Genomic DNA, 7,779 nt, shown 5'->3' with positions numbered 1-7,779 from the left:
CAGAAGTTCTCCCAAGGAGCAGTGCAGGGGGATGGGGGGGAAGGTAGTTGAGCACACATTGGGCTCCTCAGTCTGGGCATCCTGAGCTGGAAAGATGAGTCCTCAGAATGTTTGGCTTTGAATGCCAGCGGGTCCTACTTTCAGGACAGCCAAAAGGCTGAGAGAAATAGAGTCCACTTTTAAAGGATGCATACACAATTTCACATTCTTTGGGACCCAGAGAAGAAGCAGTAATTTGAAAGGACCCTGGGTCAGCCCCACCTTCTGATTTTGGAGAGAAGCATAAGGCAACTGGAGATAACTTTAGGGACATAGACATGGCAACAGCCATTTTGGGGACTCATTCTACCACAAGGACTTAGTGCTGGCAAGCAACATTTTGGAATCCTCCCTGTAGCTTATTAGTTCCAGGACGCAGCCTCACCCACCAATGGGCTGATATCAGCCTTGGGACTCCTGGATCCTGAAGCCAGAGATCCCAGGACCTAGATCTACCCACCATATTGGGCTGGCACTAGTCCACGGACTCTGTCTCACCCACCAGTGGACAGGAACCAGACCTGAGACCTGTGGACCCCAGTCTTAACTACCAGTAGCAGATACCAGACCCAGGACCACTGCAGCCCAACCAGCCTGCCATATCAGTACACAGCTTACCCATGAGCAAGCCAACACCAGCTCTAGGACCCCAAGAATATTGCAGCCAGAGACCCAGGAACAAATTTCCATTTGCCAGTGATCCAGCACTAGCCCTGTGAAGCTCTGGGCCCCAGCCCCACCTTTCAGTAGACCAATACCAGTTCCAAGACACATTGGACCCCAAGCCAGCTGTCCCAGGATCCAGCCCCCTGCACCAGTGAGCCAACACCAATTTTGAGACACTGTGGACCCCACAGTCAGTCATGTCAGGAACCAGTTTCACCCACCAGGACACCGACACTAGATCTGGGATCCCCAGCCCCACAACCACCCACTCCAGAACCTGGCTCCACCCACCAGTGAGCCAGCACTAACCCCAGGACACCCCTGGGCCCCTGTAGCCATCAGCCTTGTGACTTGGTCCTGCCAACCAGCAACCACCAGCCCCACACAAGGTAGGGCCTAGTGACCAACCAGATCAGAGGTCAACCATGCCTATCTGACCACCCACAGTAGTCAGCCCACCACAACAAAAGGACTTAAGCAACCCAAACTGAGGGTATAAAGAGTATAAAGCTTTGGTGTCCAGTGTGCTATGCACTGGTGGGACACATAGGATATAACCTGTAAAAAGCCACTTGTCCCAGGCTGAGAAACATAACCAATTTACCAAATACATAGACATAAAAATGGCAAATTAGGCAAAATGAGTAGACTGAGGAATATGTTCCAAATAAAAGAACAAGATAAATCCCCAGAAGAACTAAGTGGAGATAGGCTATCTACCCCATAAAGAGTTCAATGTAATGACTTAAAGATGTTCAAAGAACTTGGGGCCCCAATCTCTTCCTGGTTCATGGTTCTTCTGCCATTGCTTGTTGCTGGAACTGCAGTGGCCATGAGGATGGCATCTACCAGACATTTGGATGCTCTTCCAATAGTCACAAGTCCAAACCATCCAGATGCAATCCTAGTGGAGGACTACAGAGCTGGTGATATGATCTGTCCTAAATGTGACCTGGTTGTAGTTGACCGGGTTATCAATGTGGGATCTGAGTGGAGAACTTTCAGCAATGATAGAGCTGAAAAACCCATCTCAAGTTGGGGATTCTCAGAATTCTCTTTTCAGTGGTGCAGATTTGTCTACTTTAAAAAACAAAAACACACTTAGAAAAGATTAGATGAACAGAGTAAGAAGTTGGAAGTTTTCAACAAAGTGCTAGAAAGTACAAAGAAAAATCAAACAGAGATGAAGAATACAATAACTGAAATTTAAAAATACAGGAAACTATATTTACTACCTTGTAATAACCTATTTTGGAAAAGAATCTGAATCAGTTTCACTGATTCACATTGCTGTACACCAGAAACTAACACAACATTGTAAATCAAGTATACTTCAATTTAAAAAATAATAATAATAGCAACTGAAAATACCTAGAAGGGGGCTTCCCTGGTGGTGCAGTGGTTGAGAGTCTGCCTGCCGATGCAGGGGACATGGGTTCGTGCCGATCTGGGAGGATCCCACATGCCACAGAGCTGCTGGGCCTGTGAGCCATGGCCACTGAGCCTGCGCATCCAGAGCCTGTGCTCCACAATGGGAGGGGCCACAACAGTGAGAGGCCCACGTACCGCAAAAAAACAAAACAAAACAAAACAAAAAAACAAAAATACCTAGAAGGAATCAACAATAGATTAGATGATACAGAGGAACAGATCCGCCAGCTGGAAGACAGAGTAGTGGAAATCACTGAAACTGAATAGAAAAAAAGAGAAAAAAAGGAATGAGGACCATTTAAGAGACCCTAGGAAAATATCAAGCCCACTAACATTCACATTATAGGTATCTCAGAAGGAGAAGAGAGAGAGAAAGGGACAGGAAACATATTTGAAGAAAGAATAGCTGAAAACTTCCCTAACCTGGGAAAGGAAACAGACATCCAGGTCCAGAAATCACAGAGTCCTGAAATCACAGAGTCCTGAACTGGATTAACCCAAAGAGGGCCACACCAAGGCACGTTATCATTAAAAAGGCAAAAATTAAGGATAAAGAGAGAGTATTGAAAGCAGAATGGGAAAAGCAACAAGTTACATAGAAGGGAACTCCCATAAGGCTATCAGCTAACTTTTCAGCAGAAAATCTGCAAGCACAACATATTTAAAGCAATGAAAGGAAAAAACCTACAACCAAGATACTCTACCTGGCAAAGCTTTCTTTCAGATTTGATAGAGAGATCAAATGTTTTACAGACAAGCAAAAGGTAAAAGAGTTAAAAAACACCAAACCTGCTTTACAAGAAATGTTACAGGGACTTCTCTAAGTGAAAAATAAAAGGCCACAACTAGAAACATGAAAATTATGGAAGGAAAAATCTCATCAGTAAAGAAAAATATACAATAAAGGCATAAATCAATTGCATATAAAGCTAGTAAGAAGGTTAAAAGACAAAAGTAGTAAAATCATCTATATGTAGGTAAGGGATACGCAAAACAAGATGTCAGTAAATGTTTGGTAGAGGAGTAAAAATTCAGCTTTGTCAAAATGCATTTGGACTTAAGAGATTAGCAAATATATGCTCCACTGTGTTCATTGCAGCATTATTTACAAGAGTCACGATATGGAAGCAATTCAAGTGCCCATTGATAGATAAATGAATAAAGTAGATGTGACATATATATATATATATATATATATATATATAAAATGGAATATTACTCAGCCATAGAAAGAATAAAATCTTTCCATTTGCCACAACATAGATGGACCTAGAGGATATTATACTAAGTGAAATAAGTCAGACAGAGACAAATACCACATGGTTTCACTTATATTTGGAATCTAGAAAACAAAACAAGTGAAAAAACAATAAAACAGACAGAAACAGAGTTATAGATACAGAGAACAAACAGGTGGTTGCCATAGGGGAGGGGAGGTGGAAGAAGAAAGTAAATAGGTGAGGGAGATTAAGAGGTATTAATATAAACTTCCAGTTACAAAATAAATGAGTCATGGGTATGAAATATACAGTGTAGGGAACATAGCCAATATTTATGTAATATCTGTATGCTGATGTATCATAACTAGACTTACTGTGTTGGCCATCTGAAATGTATAGAAATATGGAAGCGCTGTGTTGTATACCAGGAACTAACACAATTAATTATACTTCAAAAACAAACAGACTCAGAAAAAGAGAACAGATTTTTGGTTAACAGAGGTGGAGTGTGGGGGAATGGAAAATTGGATGAAGACAGTCAAAAGTACAAACTTCCAGTTATAGGAGAAATGAGTACTAGTGATGTAATGTACAACATGATAAATATAGTTAACACTGCTGTATGTTATTTACGAAAATTGTTAAGAGAATAAATCCTGAATTCTCATCGCAAGAAAAATAAATTTCTATTTCTTTAATTTTGTATTTATATGAGATGATGGATATTCACTAAACATATTGTGATAATCATTTCATGACGTATGTAAGTCAAATCATTATGCTACAGACCTTAAACTTACACAGTGCTGTATGTAAATTATATCAATAAAACTGGAAGAAAAAACTAGTAAGTTGTGTGCTGGAGTAAATATACTGATAAGAGATTAGATCTATCAATCTATCCAGCTATATAATATATATATATATATCTTTTGTTTATCAAACTTTACATTAATGTATTAAAGATTAGTACTTTTCACATTAGCTCATTCCACCATGTTTATTATAAATAATGCTAAAGTTAGAAAGTCTGCCGTTTTGTGTAACTGAGTTAGTATCTCCAAACTCCACTCTTATTTGTGACATCATATCTCACATTATTGTTAAAAGGGACTATAGACTATATAAGAAATCACTATGTAAATTTGAAAGAAAATAAAATTTTAATTATTGGTATGTTATGATTTATGACCATCGATTATTAGTTTAGGATTATTTTGATTTATTATTCTCAATGAATGGGCACTGTCACAATAACAAACTTCTCGAAACCTAGGACAGTATCAAGGGTTCAAAACATGTTTGTTACTAATGTGGATGTCTTTGCATAACTACTATCCTCATCAAATCAATGTATTTCTGAAAAGTTATATACAGATTGAAATTTTAAAAATTGAAGGCTTCTTTAATTGAGCTAGGGTATTTGTTATATAAAGAAACTCACTCTGTTTTATTGTTGTAGTTGTTTTCTTTTCACAGAGTGAAATCATTACGTAATTTGAAAAGTTATCCCATGTTGTTTGTGCTGTAAATTTATGTTGTTTTTAATGTTTATTCTTAAGACTACATCAACAACAGTCTAAACACTTCACCTTTATTTTATTGTATAAGCTTCACATGTTGGCGTTTAGAAATCCTCCTGTGATAGAAACAACTGATAGATTATTGGTGTCCTTGCTGGAAAAGTGAAATTAGTTTATCAACGATGAAATAAATACACGTATCCTACTAAAGTAGGGAAATTTATGGAAAATATTTTATTATTTGACTGATTTACAAAAATTACAGATTTTATTGGAAGTCTCATGAATGTGCCTTGTGAAACATAATGAAATACTTTTATTTCTCTTGAGAATAATCTTATATAATACATTTGTGCTCCTCTGAATTTGAGGGGAACAGCCCAAAGCTGTGTGCTATCAAAATGCAAATGTAACACCATATTGCCAGGAACCTACTCTCCCCAGCAGGAAATATAGAACACAATAATTTAATTCATGCTGGAAAATGATGTTTTCCATTAGCACAGATTTACTTTCAAAAACAAAATTAAGTGTTGACTTGGAAGTAATCAGTCCTCTTCTTTTAGAAGTTTCAATTTTTCTTATATAGGGGGCAAGTTCTTCCAAAATGTATATAAGAAATGGGTATATTTCTGTTAACTATATCAATTTTCGCCAGATACAGTTTGATGTAAATTACCTTGAAAGATCAGTAAAGTGGGCATGACTGTGGACAACAAAACATGGAATATATAAACACTTTTGAGAACCAATGACTCTTAAAGAGCTGGTATGCCTCTCACTCGTCTTGGGCCTGGATTAATGTTTATGTCCTTGCAGAAAGTGATATATTAAAGCAGATTTCTGGCTACCATGGGAATTTAAATGGCCTATAATTAATTAATAAACAAACAAATAAATAAATATATTTGTATTTCTCTATAGTTTTCTTCTGAAAATAGAATTTAAATGCACTGCTTCAAAATTCATGCTCTCATACATACTTTCGTACATACTTTCTCACAAGCTGCTATATCTAAGTGGAATATTCTCCCTCCTCCCACACCCTTTGTTTTTGACATCTAACAAAACTATATTGTTCTTTATTTTAAGCCTGAGCATCTTTTGGGAAGCTCTCTCTAACACTAGGAATAAATGATTCTACACACTAAGCTATTAGTGTTCCCATTTTCACAATGTGTTTTCAGATTTGTTCTTATACATTAATAAATCTCTCAAAGCAGAGATGTAATTGTACTTTCTAAATAAGGCAATAAACTTGTGGTCATACTTAAAACTGTCATAAATAACTAAAGCTAAATTTTATTCTTCAAAATAAATGAATAATGTAAATTTGTGTGGCTGTGCCCTTGATTTAGTATAGCAAGGAATTTTTTAATCACTCATTTGCTAATCAAAGATGTATTATAATCTTTGACAGAGTATCCCTGAATTCATTATTTTAATGACAGGATATATTTTAATGAAATATTGTTTAATATGGCTTTGCAATCAACAGATAGCTATTAAATATTTACTGGGAGCATGTCAAGCACAAGACCTATTACTCAAGCTTTGCTAAACTACCTGTTTTCTAGACTGAATTAGTTATAGATTCTTGGGCAAATGTTCTTGCACAGAGTTGGGCAAATGACGTCACATTTCCTAGAACACAATCTATTCCCATCTCTTCAAGCAGTCCCTGATGACTTTATTTATTTATTTTTGACTGGGTACTGTGCACTTTATTGATGGCAAGTGATAAGGTAGAGTTTCCTAAGTCCTTCCTCTTCTTCAGGGGTCTGGGATAGAAACTGTGTCAAGAACTGGAGATCCTCCAGTTGGGTCAAAGATTGAGTTGGGGCAAGGACTCCCCAGCAGTAAGCACCTCTTTATTCCTCTCCTGTTCTCACTGGGGCTGGTGTTCCAGGGGACTCACTCCTTAGAGGTCATGTGGACCATAAGGTCCACCACTTTATTGCTGTAGCCAAATACATTGTCATAAAATGAGCTTGACAAAGTGGTCATGGAAGGCAATACCAGTCCCAGCAACAAAGGTGGGAGAGTGGGTGTCACCTTTAAAGTCGCAGGAAACAACCTAGTCCTCAGTGTAGCCCAGGATATCCTTTAGGGCTTCCTCCAATGCCTGCTTCACTGCCTTCTTGATGTCATCATATTTAGAAGCTTTCTGCACACTGCAGAGCAGATCCAGCACTGAAACATTAGGGGAAGGGACACAGAAAGCCATGCCAGTGAGCTTCCCAGTCAGCTCAGGAAGACCTTTCCCACAGCCTCAGCAGCACCAATAGAAGCAAGAATGATGTTCTGGGCTTCCCCACAGTCATGACACCACAGTTTCTCAGAGGTACCATCTACATTCTTCTGGGAAGCAGTGATGGCAAGGACTGTGATCATGCGTCCCTCCACAATGCCAAAGTTGTCATAAATGACTTTGACCAGGAGGGCCAAGGAGTTTGTGATGCAGGAGGCATTGCTGACAATCTTGAGAGAGCTGTCATACTTCCCATGGTTCATGCCCATCACAAACATGGGGGCATTAGCAGAAGAAGAAGAGGTGATGACTCTTAGGTTCAACGTGAGCCCTAGTCTTCTCCAAGCTAGTGAAGACACCAGTGGACTCTACAACATAATCAGCACCAAAATCACTTCATTTGATGTTGGCAGAATCTTGTTCTTGGAAGATGGAAGTTATATTTCCATTGAAGACATGCTTCCAGTTCTCAGCCTTGACTCTACCACTGAAATTGCCATGGGTGGAATCATACTGGAACATGTAGAATATGTAATTGAGGTAATGAAGGGGCCACGGATGGCAAGCAATATTCACTTTGCCAGAGTTAAAAGTGCCCTGGTGACCAGGTGCCCTATTGGTCAAATCCATTTACTCCAACCTTCATCAT

The 7,779-nt window shown here is 38.7% G+C and overlaps 1 pseudogene; it reads right to left on the bottom strand.

Moving 5' to 3' along the window:
• Positions 1-6,793: 6,793 nt before the first annotated feature.
• LOC113632257 (glyceraldehyde-3-phosphate dehydrogenase-like) lies at positions 6,794-7,779 on the bottom strand (annotated as a pseudogene).

The sequence above is a fragment of the Aethalodelphis obliquidens genome, unplaced genomic scaffold (assembly GCF_003676395.1).
Source record: "Aethalodelphis obliquidens isolate GAN/ISIS:26980383/991018 unplaced genomic scaffold, ASM367639v1 scaffold36, whole genome shotgun sequence".
In the NCBI taxonomy this organism is placed as follows: Eukaryota; Metazoa; Chordata; class Mammalia; order Artiodactyla; family Delphinidae; genus Aethalodelphis; species Aethalodelphis obliquidens.
The sequence above is the reverse complement of the archived record's forward strand: the minus strand, read 5'-3'. Positions and strand labels throughout refer to the sequence as shown.